We start from the raw sequence: 16376 nt of genomic DNA on the forward strand, positions 1-16376 counted from the left end.
TAAAATAATCTATATTTTATTGTCTCTGACATCAAGGATTCTTTCTTGTTCATCCATAGCAGCTTCCTTTGTGAAAGAATATATTAGATTTTAATTATGCCATTCCTCAACCAACATCCTAACCTTTTCATAAATTGAGACTCCTATGGCTTGAATCTCAATTCAAAATATTGTGACTGAAAAATCCTAGCTGATTTTTACTTGGATTGTGATACTTAAGCTTCCAGGGTGCACCATTTTTTAATAAAAGCTTGTCTGGAAATGCACAGAAATACTTTAGTTTTAGTAGGACCAAACACGTCAGTTTGGTTTCATGTCTGGTTAAGGTCCAGAGCTTAGGTATGTCTCTGTCTGTCTCCCCTGATACAAATCTAGTAAGTGTTATCAGTGTATGCCAGACGTATCAATTTGGACAAGATTTAAATATGGCAGCTGCTTTCTTTTGAGGTATGTCACTAGGGATATCACTCCTTATAGACAGGAGATCAGCATATAAAGCATACAGGAATATAAAGCATTCAGGGCAAAGAAGACTGAACTTCAGTTCCTCCTGGTCAGGAGATTCAAACTCAAATCTTCTGTGAGTTTACCTTATCCATTAGGTTATGGGATGGGGAATATGTGTTTTCTATTCCATAATAAAATAAAGAAAATGAAGGAACATTAAGATGAAAAGACTAAATGAAAGTGCCATCCTCCTGCTGAGAAAATGAAATTTCTTTTTTTTTTTTTTGTGTAAACACAAATTCAAGTCCATTCTTCAAAATTTGTTTAGTTATTTACATCAGTTATCTGGTAAATACTATGAAAGAATTTATGCAGGTCTAAGTGTATGTGTAAGTACATTATCATTAAACCTATGTCCAAAAAGGGGAACCATTTTCTTTAGGCTTTAAAAGAAAAGCATTTTCTGCTTCTGACACCCTAGAAGATGTCCAGTGAAGGATGCTGGGCTGTGGATTGGGAGGAGACGCTCCATGATAACACTGGGAATCTTTAAGTCCTTTGAAATTAAATGTAACAGGGAGAAGACAGAGCAAAGTATTTGACTTCATTACAAACATTTTAGTGGTGTGTTCAGGAATATCACAGTAGAATATAATTTTTTAAGATGAAGTCTAATTAAGAGATGTGTTATGATTAAGAAATTTGGGTGATGTTTAGTGAATTGCACATAATAAAGACTAAGGGGGGGGGGGGGGGGAAGAGAAAAAGATACAAATGGGAGAATGAGGCTCCAGTCATTAGCAACGCATGATTGGCACTTTGATGGAAATTATGGGAACTTCACATTAATTGGCCTGATTATGATCTCAGCTTCTCTGCTATAATTGTTTACTTTCACAGAACTGCTCTTTGTTCAGAGACAAGAGAGATCAAAGCCAAGACTCTCGTGTGAGTAGGGATTAGTGATTTGTAAAGATTACAAGAACAGACAAACATTTTATTAGCTGAGTAGTACCTGGAAATTTAGGAAGTTTTGCTGGCTAAACTGGAGAACATCAGTGCTGGTCCATGTCAGGTGTGGTGTGGTTCCTGCCCCGCTCCCACAGCTGTCTGTAGCAAAGGCCAACATGTCTGCAGCATTTTATTTATTAACCTCCATCCTATTCTTTGAGTATTTTTGTTAGGTGCTTTTATGGGGTAGCGAAGAGCCACTTTTTCCCTCCATTTTTCCTTGAGATACCACTTTTTACATTGAATTGTTGCACACTGAGATTTAGTAAATCCCCATCTCCCCTGCCATGCCTTGTTACAAGCAGCAGCTTTCCTTGCTGGTCCTTCATCCCTGGGGATGGTGGCATCTGTACAGAGCCTGGCTGTGCAGCTCGGAGACAGGAAAACTTGGTACTCAGGGGAAACAGGAAGAGATGATGCAGGATGTTTTACAAAATTGCCAACTCTATATGGAGGACTGCCTTGTTTATTCAGTCATGTTACATGTAACTGGATTTAAAATAGATTTAGGACCATAGATTTAGAAAAATGAATCAAACTTATTAAAAAAAATTCCTAAAGTAAATTATTAAAATGTATTTAACAATAAAGATTCTTCCTAGCAGTTTCAGCATCTAAGCTGGACTTCAAACCTGGATAACTGGCCAAAAAAATCATTTAGGGATTGGTGCATCTTTGGGAGCTCTTGGAGCTGCAGTTCTGCTTGTGTTTTGGAAAATGTTTACTGGAGTCATTCAGGTTAGGGCTTGGGGCAAGACTTTTCTTCTTCAGTCTCAGATGAAATTATCTGCATTTCTCTTTCCTGTTTATTGCCTGGTTGTCATTTCCTGTGAATTAGCACCAGGATATCATCTTCCAATGCAGGGAACCAAGTCCTTTCCTTTCTCTCTTTTTCTTAAGTCTCTTGATTAATATCTGTGCACTTTAATTAGCACATTCCTGGCTTCAGGCTTCCTTCTTCTATTACTGACTTCTGAGAAGAAACTGGTAAAATAGCGTTATGAGAAATATTTATGCATGGTTTTGTTACTGGATGCATAATTATTATTTTTTCTGTAAGCTTTATGTAAATATTAAACACGAGATAGCAGATGGTGAAACTGGGAATAGGTTGCTCTGAATAACAATCCCCCACCCTCCACTCCTGTAGTTTTAGGGGGAAGTTCATGGGGCCCTGCCTATTGCAGTACCAAAGCAGAAACTACACGTCAAGACACTGATTCTCATTAGCTACCAGTTTGTAACTGTGAGATGTTCAATCTGTCAAAAGAAAATGCTTTAGAATAACACCAGTTAATAAAACTTCTGGGATTTTATTTACTTGTTTCTGCATTTGTAATTGGAAGCGTGTACTCTCCTTCATCTCTTTCCTCAGAGTACTCTACTGGGTGCTTGGCCTTCTCTTTGATTGTCTTCCTCTGCTGGAGCTGGAATATATAAGTGCTTCAGTCTTGTTTCTTGAGAAATCTCTGTCAAGAATAGAAGTGTTTTGATCACTAGTATGGAATTGAAATAAAAAATTCAGCAACTTAATTTGTGTTGACAATGATTGTCCTTTTTCAGAACCATACAGACAGTGCTAAAATCTGAAACCAATTCCAGGAGCATGAAGCAAAAGACAAAGTAGTCTTTGATCCTTTTGAAGCTTTAAACAGGGAATGGCTATCACAACTTGATTTTTTACTCATGAACTCTTCATTGTGTGAAGATTTTAAATCTTGTATAGCGGCAAAATGTCAGGTTTTTTTCAACAGCTTAATAAGAGATCCTTTAAAAATTCATTTGTCCTAGTACCTCTTTGTTCCTCTATCTTTATTTTAAGTCTTTGGACTTTCTTCTTTGGAGGCAGTGTTCTAGCCTACCTTGGACCCTTCTGACATCACTATTATGGTTCAGTTCTAGTGATTTAGCAGAGTGCCATCAGGAAACACCAGGATGCTAAAATTTGATTTGTATGTGGCAGACCTAGTATGAAGACCTACTTCTGCTTGTGGTGTTTCTACAGATATTTGCCCCTACTTGAAGAATGCCCTGAGCACAGGTTATTCTTCGGAAGTGTGCCACTACGCAACAAAACAGTCAGTGCCCTCTAGGCTAAGAAGAGAGACTTCAAAAGAGAATTACTGTATGAAACCCAGGATTTGCAAATGCAGTTATGTTTCAACACCATCACCACCACCACCTCCCCCCCCCTCCACTTCCCCCAGGCTCAAATCCTGCTCCCTGCTGTATCCTTTCTGCAATGCTGCAGGTTCTGACATAGCTTGTGGTCAGAGCCTGGATCTTCTCCCTACTCAGAGTCCTCACTGCACATCCACTGCTGTCACGTGAAGCAATGTGTGTGAGATAAAGGGCTCTGGCCCCAACATGGACTCTGTGGCCTCTTACAACCCAGGCCAGCGTTGAAGACTGCAGCATAAACAACTAGACTGATGCTTTTCTAACACAAGCTAAAAATCTAAGTGCTGAAAGTGAGCATTTATTATCCTAGCCAAACTGAGGTCTAGATGTTCTAGAGAATTGAAGATACACACTCATGCCAAAAGAAATACTTCTAGGAATCTGAGCCAGCAGTTCCTTTTGAGAAAATCTTTTATCTCTTATCAAATTATTTAGAATGCTTGAAAAATAACTAGGATGCTATTAAACGTTTTAGGTGATTTGTCAACTTTAAAATCACATTCCTGCTTATGTTGTTCTTTGTTTTTTACAAGTAATAGCATGGGTTTTTTTAATCAAGGGAGCAAGAAAATAATAATCTTTTACCTCTTCTGAATTCATTATGCATTTGTGGCACATTGACAGGTTCTCCATGATCAGTTTTTCTCAGTGTTTGTTCAGATCATTGAAACAGAAGTGGGAAAGAGAGAGGAACTTGTACATTAGAAAAAACCCCAAACTAAACCAAAACAAAAAAAACACCTTAAAGATGTCTTGGTTTGAGACTCAAACAATATATTGTACCTAAAATGACTCATGGCTCTTATTTTTTTGTTTCATTTGAAACCAAGGACATGTCAAGGTCAGATTCCCCTGATGTCTTATTTCTTCAAACAATCTGAAAGACTTTTATGAACATTGAAGAAATATTAAATGAATGTGCAACTGAAGTTTGTATAAGGCATACATACATTTTACTCTGTATGATGTGTGTTTATTTTCATAAAGATTAATGTTTTAGGTAAAGCTTTACAAATCCACTTGCGCTATAAAGTCAGCTTTTTATCAGAAACTTCAGCAAAAAGGGATGTAGTTGCTTCTGTTTCGGATGGAGTAGCAGCAGCTATTGCTGCATTGATTCATTCAAATGCACAAAGCCAGTCCTAGTAATAACCATATTCCTATTCCTTCTGCATATGCAAGACCATGATTTGGGTTGGAAGGGACCTCAGGAATTCTCTAGTCCATCCAACCTCCTACTCAAAGCAGTGTCATGCGGATAAAGATCCTCCTTATCTCCAGTCGTAACCTTCTTGTTTCAATTTATGCCCATTGTCTCTCATCCTCCTTCCATGCACCATGGTGAAGCACAATGTTTGCACATGGATGTCACTCACTGGAAGGATCATATCTGAAACCTTTTCACGTAAAATAACCAACCACTAGTGCTTCAGCTAAGCTGTTACACCTGCTTGTTTCAAGGCTGTAGTAGGGTCCTTGCTGTCCTTAAGATGGAGCAGCAGGTGAGGTTACCCTGGCTGCAGAGAAGAATGCTGAGGAAGCAGAATTTGTTTTTACAAGCTGAAGCACTGTGGCACTTTGAAATAATCAGATTATGACTTCTGTGTGGCTGGTGACAAAACTTGCATCCAGTTCAACAGAAACAGAAGAGACGAGATTTTACCCTCAACATTTTTTTTTTTTAATGCTGTCAAATGACTGCTGCTCCTTTCTGGGTCAAACATAATCTTGTACAAGCAGGACAATTATTCCATCCATTCTTGTTTGGAAACCCCATGAAAATCCCTGAACAGTGAAGAATATAAGCTCTCATACTGATAGTTTTCCATCTGTCACATTGACTTGCTAAGAAGGATTAGAAAATAAAACTAATTTACCAGAATTAAAATGAATTAAGTAATGAATGACAGTAAATTATGGATAAAAACAGGGAACACTGCAACTCTAAGAAACAAATAAACAGTTTTATTTTTAAATGCATTTGTCTTCAAACTGAGAATGTACTTTATGGTGCCAGCCTTTACAAGGGTTTTATTTTGGGCATTTCTTCTCCTAGTTGAAATAATTATGACATTTACACCTTGAGTGACACATATCTCTGGCACTCATCCGATATCCTTTAAGTGTGGCCCAATTATTTTCACTGATGAGTCAAAGGCGACTGAATGTGTTGCATACATGCAAAGGCTGTACCAATACTGCTTCATTAGGCACAAGCTGTATGCCCAGGGACACTCAAAGCAGTTAAGCATCTGGGCCAATTTAGACTTTTAAGTTTTTAAAACTTTTTCTTTAAATATTTTGCATCTCTCCCTACCCTCCTCCCAGTCTCATCAGAACACACTCTTCTGTCTTTCAGTTCCATAGTGCAGAATAGGTGTTAGCATAAGCAGAATATAGGTCAACTTGAATGGATTTTTACAGTGTGACTTGAACACTGAAGGATATGCAATTTTTTTTAAAAGGAGACACATATTCACCCATGTGCAAAGCCTGTTTTGATAAAGTAAATGTTTTATCAAGTGATAAAGCTTTATGGGCCAGCCTCTGAAAGCTAGAGGCAACACCACCGTACTGCAATTTTTGTATAGGCTTGAATTAAGCATGTGGACACAAATTCCTTGTGTGTGAGGGTGTGTGTATGCAGAGCTAGGGTGCAGCATCTCTTACAAGAGGGGTGCAGAAGGGAATTATTATTCCTACGCCACCTGCCTAAGAGCATACAGAGGAGTTGTTCCCATTTGGTAAAAATGAGCTCGATGTATGTGTGTGTGTGCACGCGCAGTCGTCTAGGTATTCCTTGCATGCACTGCGCATGAACTTTGTGTATTAGGAGTACTGCTTATATTTGAATTTGGTATTGTTGAAACTGATTTGGTACCAAATGAAGGACTCAGTTCCCTTTTGAGACTCTATCTAGCCATTTTCTCCATGATTACCATAAAACTCTAACTCTTAGGAATTAGTATACTAAGTCCCTAAAACACACAAGAGAGTTTTTGTATATCAGTCTCTTCACCAAAAATTGGTTTGTTTGCTTGAGTGCCCTACTTTAGGGTGTTAATGGGAGCTTTGAACTCAAAATGGAACTTCAAGGCCCAGGCAAGTATGGTTCTTCCAGCTCGAACTTCACAGGAGAACTCATAATATTCTTCTTTTGAGGAGGAAACTTTCCTTTTGTTCTCTACACATATTTCTCTTTTCTGAGCTCTTCAAGGCTTTAATAGCCCCATTCCATTCACAGAATCACAGAATCACAGAACTGTATAGGTTGGAAAAGACCTTTAAGATCATCAAGTCCAACCGTAAACCTAACACTGCCAAGTCCACCACTACACCATGTCCCTAAGCACCTCATCCAAACGTCCTTTAAATACCTCCAGGGACTCAACCACTTCCCTGGGCAGCCTGTTCCAATGCTTGATAACCCTTTCAGTGAAGAAAAATTTCCTAATATACAGTCTAAACCTCCCCTGGCACAACTTGAGGCCATTTCCTCTCGTCCTATCACTTGTTACCTGGGAGAAGAGACTGACCCCCACCTCTCTACAACCTCCTTTCAGGTAGTTGTAGAGAGCCAGAAGGTCTCCCCTCAGCCTCCTTTTCTCCAGGCTAAACAACCCCAGTTTCCTCAGTTGCTCCTCAAAAGACTTGTGCTCTGGACCCCTCACCAGCTTTGTTGCCCTTCTCTGGACACGCTCCAGTACCTCAATGTCTCTCTTGTAGTGGGGGGCCCAAAACTGAACACAGTATTTGAGGTGCGGCCTCACCACTGCCGAGTACAGGGGGACAATCACTTCCCTAGTCCTGCTGGCCACACTATTTCTGATACAAGCCAGGATGCTGTTGGCCTTCTTGGCCACCTGGGCACACTGCTGGCTCATATGCAGCCAGTGGTCAACCAACACCCCCAGGTCCTTTTCCACCAGGCAGATTTCCAGCCACTCTTCCCCAAGCCTGTAGCGTTGCCTGGGGTTGTTGCGGCCCAAGTGCAGGACCTTGCACTTGGCCTTGTTGAACCTCATACAGTTGACCCCAGCTCATCGAACCAGCCTGTCCAGCTCCCTCTGTAGAGCCTTCCTCCCCTCAAGCAGATCAACACACCCACCCAACTTGGTGTCATCTGCAAACTTACTGAGGGTGTACTCGATCCCCTTGTCCAGATCATTGATAAAGATATTAAACAGAACTGGCCCCAACACAGAGCCCTGGGGAACACCGCTTGTGACCAGCTGCCAACTGGGTTTAACTCCATTCACCACCACTCTTTGGGACCAGCCATCTAGCCAGTTCTTAACCCAGCAAAGAGTACACCCGTCCAAGCCATGAGCAGCCAGTTTCTCCAGGAGAATGCTGTGGGAAACCATGTCAAAGGCTTTACTGAAGACTAGGTAGACAACATCCACAGCCTTTCCCTCATCCACTACACGGTTCACCTTGTCATAGAAGGAGATCAGGTTGGTTATGCAGGACCTGCCTTTCCTAAACCTTTGCTGGCTGGGCCTGATCCCTTGGTTGTCCTCTACATGCTGTGTGATGGCACTCAAGATGATCTGCTCCATCAGCTTCCCCAGGTCCGAGGTCAGGCTGACAGACCTGTAGTTCCCCGGATGCTCCTTCCAGCCCTTCCTGTAGATGGGTGTCACATTTGCTAATCTCCAGTCAACTGGGACCTCCCCGGTTAGCCAGGATTGCTGATAAAGGATTGAAAGTGGCTTGGTGAGCACTTCCGCCAGCTCCCTCAGTACCCTTGGGTGGATCCCATCAGGTCCCATATACTTGTGTGTGTCTAAGTGGTGTAGCAGGTCACTAACCATTTCTCTGTGAATTATGGGGGCTCCATTCTGGTCCCCGTCCCTATCTTCCAGCTCAGGGATCTGAGTAACCAGAGAACAATTGGTCTTACTATTAAAGACTGAGGCAAAGAAGGCATTAAGTACCTCAGCTTTTTTCTCATCCTTGGTCACTATGTTCCCTCCCCTGTCTACTAGGGGCTGGAGATTCTCCTTAGCTCTCCTTTTGCTGCTAATGTGTTTGAAGAAGTATTTTTTGTTGTCTTTTATGGCAGTAGCGAGATTGAGCTCTAGCTCAGCTTTTGCCCTTCTAATTTTCTCCCTGCACATCCTTGCTACAGCTTTGTAGTCCTCCTGACTTGCCTGCCCCTTCTTCCAAAGGTCATAGACTTTCCTCTTTTTCCTGAGTTCTAGCCAAAGTTCTCTATTCAGCCAGGCTGGTCTTCTTCCCCGCTGGCTCGTCTTTCGGCACCTGGGGACAGCCTGCTCTTGTGCCTTTAGGACTTCCTCCTTGAAGAATGTCCAGCCTTCCTGGACTCCTTTGCCCTTTAGGGCTGCCTCCCAGGGGACTCTCTCGACCAGTCTCCTAAATAGGCCAATAGGCCAAAGTCTGCCCTCCGGAAGTCTAAGGTGGCAGTTCTGCTGACCCCCCTCGCCGCTTCTCCACATATCAAAAAATCTATCATTTCATGATCACTGCCCAAGACGGCCTCCAACCACCACATGGCTCACAAGTCCTTCTCTGTTGGTGAACAAGAGGTCCAGCGAGGCACCTTCCCTCATTGGCTCACTCACCAGCTGTGTCAGGAAGTTATCTGCCACACATTCCAGGAACCTCCTAGACTGTTTCCTCTCTGCTGTATTGTATTTCCAGCAGACATCTGGTAAATTGAAGTCCCCCACAAGAACAAGGGCTAGCGATCGTGAGGCTTCTCCCAGCTGCTTATAGAATAGTTCATCTGCCTCATCATCCTGGTTGGGTAGTCTGTAACAGACTGCCACCACGATATCTGCCTTGTTGGCCTTCAGCCTGATTGTTACCCATAGACACTCAACCCTATCGTCACCATCATTAAGCTCTAGACAATCCAAACACTCCCTAACATACAGGGCTACCCCACCGCCTCTCCTGCCTTGCCTGTCCCTCCTGAAGAGTTTATAGCCATCCATCGCCACACTCCAGTTGTGCGAGTCATCCCACCATGTTTCCGTGATGGAAACTATATCATAGTTTTCCTGATGTACAATGGCTTCCAGCTCCTCCTGTTTAATGCCCATGCTGCCTGCATTGGTGTAGAGGCACTTCAGCTGGGCTGTCGTCCGTGTCTCCTTCATAGAGGAACACCCCTTATGTGCTTTGACCTGTTTCACTGGTGTTTCCCTCTGGGCTCCTACTGCCTCAGTATCCCCTAGCTCAACTCTGTTCGACTTCAGCTGTGCAACAGTGTACCCCGCACATCTCAGAGACACAGGCTGAGTGCCCTCGCTAGCACTCACTCCCTGTAACTGTGGCACATTTTCCCTCAACTTCTCTCCGGCAAGCCTGATATTAACCCCTTCCCCCTTCGAGTCTAGTTTAAAGCTCTGTCAATGAGCCCTGCAAGCTCCTGAGCAAAGATTCTCTTTCTCCTTTGAGAAAGATGAATCCCATCAGACGCCAGCAAACCTGGTGCTGTGTAGTCCATCCCATTATCAAAAACCCCCAAATTGTGGCAATGACGCCAGCCACAGGGCCATGTGTTAATAGATTGGGTACCTCTGTTCCTTCTAGTGTCACTGCCCACAACTGGAAGGGGACAGGAGAAAATAACCTGTGCTCCGGAGTCCCTTACTAGCTGTCCCAAGGCCCTGAAGTCTCTTTCGATTGCCCTAGGACTACGGGTTGCGGCTTCATCGCCCCCAACATGGAAGAGCAGTAGAGGGTAATAGTCTGAGGTCTGTACCAGGCTAGGAAGTATCCTGGTGATATCCTTCACGCGGGCCCCAGGGAGGCAGCAGACTTCCCTAAGAGGAGGGTCTGTCCGGCATATCGGACCCTCATTTCCCCTTAGAAGGGAGTCGCCCACAACTATGACCTGTCTTCTCTTCCTTGCGGAGGTGATGTTGATATGAAAGGTTTGCCTTTCTGACCTAGGCGACACCTCTGGTATAGATGGACCATCATCCCCATCCTCCATTGACTGGCCTTCCACCTCCAGGGCCTCATACCTGTTGTGCAGAGGCACCTGGGAAGGCGAGGTGGGCAAGGAGGGCGTTCACCTGCTGCCACGAGCATGGACTTGCCTCCATTCACTCTTTTCATTTGAGAAATGTTAAATGTTTCAGCTGAAGATAGCATAGGAGATGCTACTTACTCAGGTGACATATCACTTTCTCTGAAGACTTCCTGAGTTCTGAGATTCCCTCTATTTTCTGTAACATAGCCTGAAATCAGCCCTTCGTGGTGACTTTCTGTACATATATTAGGGCTTGTTGGGTTTTCTTAGGCTTTTGAAAAGAGAGACGTTTGTCCAGGGTGTTTGTCTTTGGTTGTTTATTCATTGTTTTTATCTTCAAAGGGGTAAGACATATGTTTCTTTTTCTGTATTATTTGTGGCTTAAATACTGATGAGATGTTTTGGGTTACTTCTTTAAGCATCTTCATACAGAAGTAACATGTAAATTAAATTTTCTGAATCAGAAAAAGCAATTTAAAATAGTTTGTATGGAATAAGTAAACTAATGGAACAAAAATATAGAGCCTAGCAACTGTATTGCTGTAGGATTTTTATAATGAGGAATGGAGTAGGCAAATGTGACATACTTGCATAATCAGTTATTTAAAGTATTTATTATAATTAAAATTGTAGAAATTATGTGGATAGTAATCAGTTTTCATTATAGTTCTTTGCACATTTCAGTGCTATAATTAGATTGTGGCATCTGTCATTGCTGATTAATTTGTAGACAGCTCTATCTTCCCATTAAGATTTACTGTGTACCAAGGCAAAATTTTCATTATCTAAAAATATGAAATAAAAAGTGGTAGTAGTTTGGGGGTATTAGCTTCTTCATTTTGTAATTTTGTAATTGAGAACATCCCAGCAGGATCTGTACCATTCCCTGTGAGCAGCACTGCTTGGAAGGAGCCCGAACAGTTCTTTTTGGGCATAGAAAACAACAGCCATGTCTTTCTTAAAGCCTTTTGCTGTAAGTTTACACATTTTGGGCTCAGCAGTCCATGAAAATCTGTTCTAATGGTAGGAAGAGAAAAGCTTTACGAAATAAGGCTGTGAAGAATAACAGTCTCATCTAAATTGCAAAAGATTTAAACACCTCTGTGCTCCTGCTGTGGTCTGTAGAAGCTTGGGTTTGGCCTCAGTTGTACTAGGATTTTTTTTTTACCCATATTTGCTATTTTGGCTGTTATCTTGAAAAGCTTTCTGCCATAAGTAAATGAAAGCTATAATGTCCCTGATCTGTTCACTCAGCTACTGGGATGCCAGAATGCTGTGCTTGCTTAATTTTTGCAACGGCATGTAATATATCTTATCTACAGAAAGGCAAATACAGCTGATTGATGACCTGGGCTAGGTCTGCTTAGCTACTATGTTACTTCTCTTGTGGGCTCTACTTGGGCTGTGCTTCAGCATTTGCTGGATTTGGCAGCAAAGGTAGTTTAGGAAGTAATTTATGAAGTGGCTTCTCCTACTGCTTGTTCTCACCTCTCTGCCAGATTTCACGATCTCCTTGGCTGTGCTAGCAATTTTTTTCTGTCTTCAATAAAAACTGAATCACTGGGCTGATCTAAGCTAAAAGATAACTTTCTGAGAAGAAGGCACAGACAGCAACATATGGGCAGAAATGGGGATGAGATCAAGAAAGATGGGAACTTTTTGATCTGTTTCTTTGCCAAGATTAACATGTTGGGACTGTATGGCCCCAGTCTAGTCTGCTGCATACTAAATCACAAGGAAATCAGGTAGGCAAAGCCATCAAACCAAGACATACCTTGAATGTGTCATTTCAGGACTGGACATCGACCCTCATGACAGCTTCTAGGATATTTGCTTGATGGTGGAGGACCTATTTGGACTAATTTTGCCATCAGTTTCTTAATCCACCTATGTTACTGTGGCAAAATTTTCACATACTGACGATCTTCCCTGTACTGACAAAAAACTTTTCTAAAAATTGAGGTCTTCAGACAAGGAAATCAAATGCTAAATGTTCTTGGTATATGACCAACAATGACAATAACTTTCAGTGTTTTCAACTCAGAGGACTACCATAGCTGTGTCTGATTATAACATGCAGCCAGGAAAACATTTCATGGGGACTGAGAGCAGTCTTTTCCCAGACCAGTTAGGGTACTGGATTATGTTTGTAAAATTATTTTAGGGTGAGAATTCTATGGGATGTTCTTCAAATTTGTATATGGCCTATCCAAGTCCCATAGAAATTATCTTTTTTTTTTTTTTTTTTTTTTTTTTTGTCCTTGTAAGCTTTAGGGATTCAAATAGTGCAAGTTTAAAGGTAGCTCTGGAGATCTTTAAAATTAATGAAAAATTAAGTGTAATAAAACAATGAACTCAAGTTTTGAATTCTTGATTTTTGATGTATTGATAAATTGTTTTGTGAGATGAGGTGAAAAAACCTAGACAGTATCAGGGAAAGAAGAGGTTAATGAGCTGATTTTGACATTAGCTTAAAGCACCTGTTTGCAATGTTCAAGCATGATCCTGGCTTGCCAGCTGGAAGAAATAAAAAGGAAGAGAAAAGCCTATATTAAAGAGAGGTGAGAGAAAAGCTTATAGTGATGATGTTAAAGCAAGTTATGTTAACGTATACAGTGTAGGCTTGGTGTTTGATATAGTTTCCTGTTAGGAAAAAACTTATTTTTGCTTTTGAATCTTTTGTGATGCAACTTGCATGTGCTACATACAGTGTGGCAGAGCAAGTGTGTTATAAGCTTTCCAAATTGATTTGGATATGAGAAAAAATGTGTTCTACTGCACGTCTGCTGTTTTGTGTGGAGGCAGAATAACGTGAATTTCTCGCGAGAGGTGGCAGGATGGGATCCTGTTCCTTATAGCTTTGCTAGGAGTGAAAATTAAAGGTGGTTTCAAGTCTCGCATGCAAAGTAAGGCTCTCTTGAAAGTCAGTGGGGTGGAAAAAGGGAGAACCTCTTTATCACTTAGCCCCAGGATTATCTAAGGTAACACTTAAAGAAAAGCATTCTGCCTTTTACTTGCTTATGTGAGTCAGTGCACTGGGAAGGAGGTGGCTGTGTCCTGTGCTGCATTGGTGTGTTCTCTCTCAGATTCTAGTTTTGTCCTGTTTCTTTTGCAGGCATGTGCAAGAAAATATTTCTCATACATTGTGCAGAATGCTATTTCTAATTCATATTTTCTTACTTATTCTTTCAGATAAGAGAAGAACTTATCAAAAGGTAAATTATGATCACCTGGATGAGTTGTGTAACACCAGTGGGCTCCAGAACAGGTAACTGTAAGCTGATGCCAGTGTATTTGTTAGAATAACACTGAAAGAAGAAAGTAGTTATGCAGACTCTTGAAATACGGTTTTGGCCTGAGAAGTCTGTGGGGAAAACATACCTGCTGTAATTTGCTCCCTGCTTATGTTCAGCACTGTTTTCTTTCTTTGGGGCTGGGAGTATTGCAATTTATACTGAGAAACACTACAGAATTAGGACAGCTTTGCAAAACTGACTTGTGCTATAGCATGGAAATATACTTCACTTTTCCAATATTAATAAAAACCTTCAGTGTAATTTAGAAGATAATTTCTTCTGACACACGTTGCAAGTAGGCTTAACACTGATGAGAATGACAGCCATGTTAAAACTAGAGTATGCAAGGCAGGGTGGGTCACTCCAAGAAATATTTTTACAAATTCAATTACTTGACAATATCATATGGAAAAATAAAAAACTCTCATGATGATCAAATCTATGCTTCTAATGAACCTAGCGTTAGACAGAAATATATCTGGCTGCATTAATGATGTTGACATCATGTATGTTAAGTCCTGCATTGGTATAGTTGTGTTTTGTATGAAATGCTTTAATGTGATATGGTCCTCTAAATAACACAAGCACACGGAATTCTGTCCTTGAAAGAAAACAGAAGTCTTAGGCTGTCAAGATTTCTGAACATGGAGAATCTCAGCCACAACACTTCATTAATGCAGCAATTTAATTTATTATGCTAAAGCTCACTTGTTTGCATGTGCAATGAGTTGCTTCTCTGATTTTTGGACAAGATAAATCTCATGCAAATCACTTTTTTTCTGTAGATATGCATCCATCCAAAAATTTTAAATAAAAGATTTTTATTTTCTAATTAAAAATAAGATTTAGGGCATATTAAGTAGAGAGACTGCATTATGCAAAAAGCTGGTGAGCTGCATATTGCTGTGATTACCTGCATATTGCAGGTATCACAATCATATTCCCCTGTGATAAGCAGTTCATGAACAGCAGCAAGAGGAGAGCAAGAAGAAAGATGGAACTAATAGAAAAAGGGGCAATCAAACATTTATACCTAAGCCCAGCAAGGAGACTAGAAAGAAATCCAAGATACAAAGGTAGGCAGGTGAGGTGGAGAGAAGGTTGTAGCAACTGCTGTTAGGCATATGTGCTGTTACTTTCCAGCAATTTCCAGTCATATTCAGAGTTATCCTAAATCTGGCGTTAGTATTTTTGTAAGATGATTCTAAAAGACAGGTGTAATATGTAGTAAAAATGATCAATGTCTGTCCCAGTCTTGTGCAGTTTAACCTCTTGCAAACTTCTCTTTTCTCATCAGCGCTTTCTCTTTCAGCTGATCCTTGATTTTCCCTATCTTCAACATTACTACGCCTTTAATAAAATCTAAGTGCTACAAGTGTACCAGGAACTGGAATCTCTTCCAAATCTCTATTTTACTGCTAATAAATAGTGGCCTGCTGCTTATAAGTAGTGGTCTTCTACCATGGAGTAACTGCATCAGTGGACAAGGGAAGAACTACAGTGTAATCTACCCAGACCTCCGTAAAGCCTTTGATACAGTCCCCACAACATTTTGGAAGCTAAATTGGAGAGATACGGGTTTGACAGATGGACTGTTAGATGGATAAGGAACTGGCTGGATGGCCACGTCCAAAGAGCTACAGTCAATGGCTCAATGTCCAAGTGGAAACCATTAACAAGTGGTGACCCTCAAGGATCCATATTAGGACCAATACTATTTAATATCTTCATCACTGATATGGATGGTGGGATTGAGTGCCTCCTCAGCAAGTTTGCAGTTGACATCAAGCTGAGTGGTGCAGTTGATTTACTAAAGGGAAGGGTTGCCATCCAGAGGAACCTTGACAGGCTTGAAGAGAGGGCCCATGTGAACCTCATGAAGTTCAACAAGGCCAAGTGCAAGATCCTGCACGTAGGTCAGGGAAATTCTCAGTACCAGTACAGGCTGAGAAATGAAGAGATTGAGAGCAGCCCTCTGGAGAAGGACTTGGGGATACTGGTGGATGAAAAATTGGACCTGAGCCAGCAATATGTGCTTGCAGCCCAATCATAGCTTTCCTGGGATGTATAAAAAGAAGTGTGGCCAGAAGGTCGAGGGAGGTGATTTTACCCCTCTATGCTGTTCTGGTGAGACCTCACCTGGAGTACTGCATCCAGCTTTGGGGTCCCCAGCACAAGAAAGACATGGACCTCTTAAACACCTCTCCTATTAAGAAAGACTGAGAGAGTTGGGGTTGTTCAGCCTGGAGAAGAGAAGGTTCCAGGGAGACTTTATTGCAGCCTTTCAATCTATAAAAGGTGCTTATAAGAAAGATGGAGAGAGACTTTTTTTCCGGGGTGGCTTATAAGAAAAATAGAGAGATTTTTTTTTTTTTTCTTCCAGGGCCTGTAGTGACAGGACAAGGGGTAATGGTTTTAAATTGAAAGAGGGT

Source organism: Mycteria americana, chromosome 2 (genome assembly GCF_035582795.1).
Source record: "Mycteria americana isolate JAX WOST 10 ecotype Jacksonville Zoo and Gardens chromosome 2, USCA_MyAme_1.0, whole genome shotgun sequence".
Lineage (NCBI taxonomy): Eukaryota > Metazoa > Chordata > Aves > Ciconiiformes > Ciconiidae > Mycteria > Mycteria americana.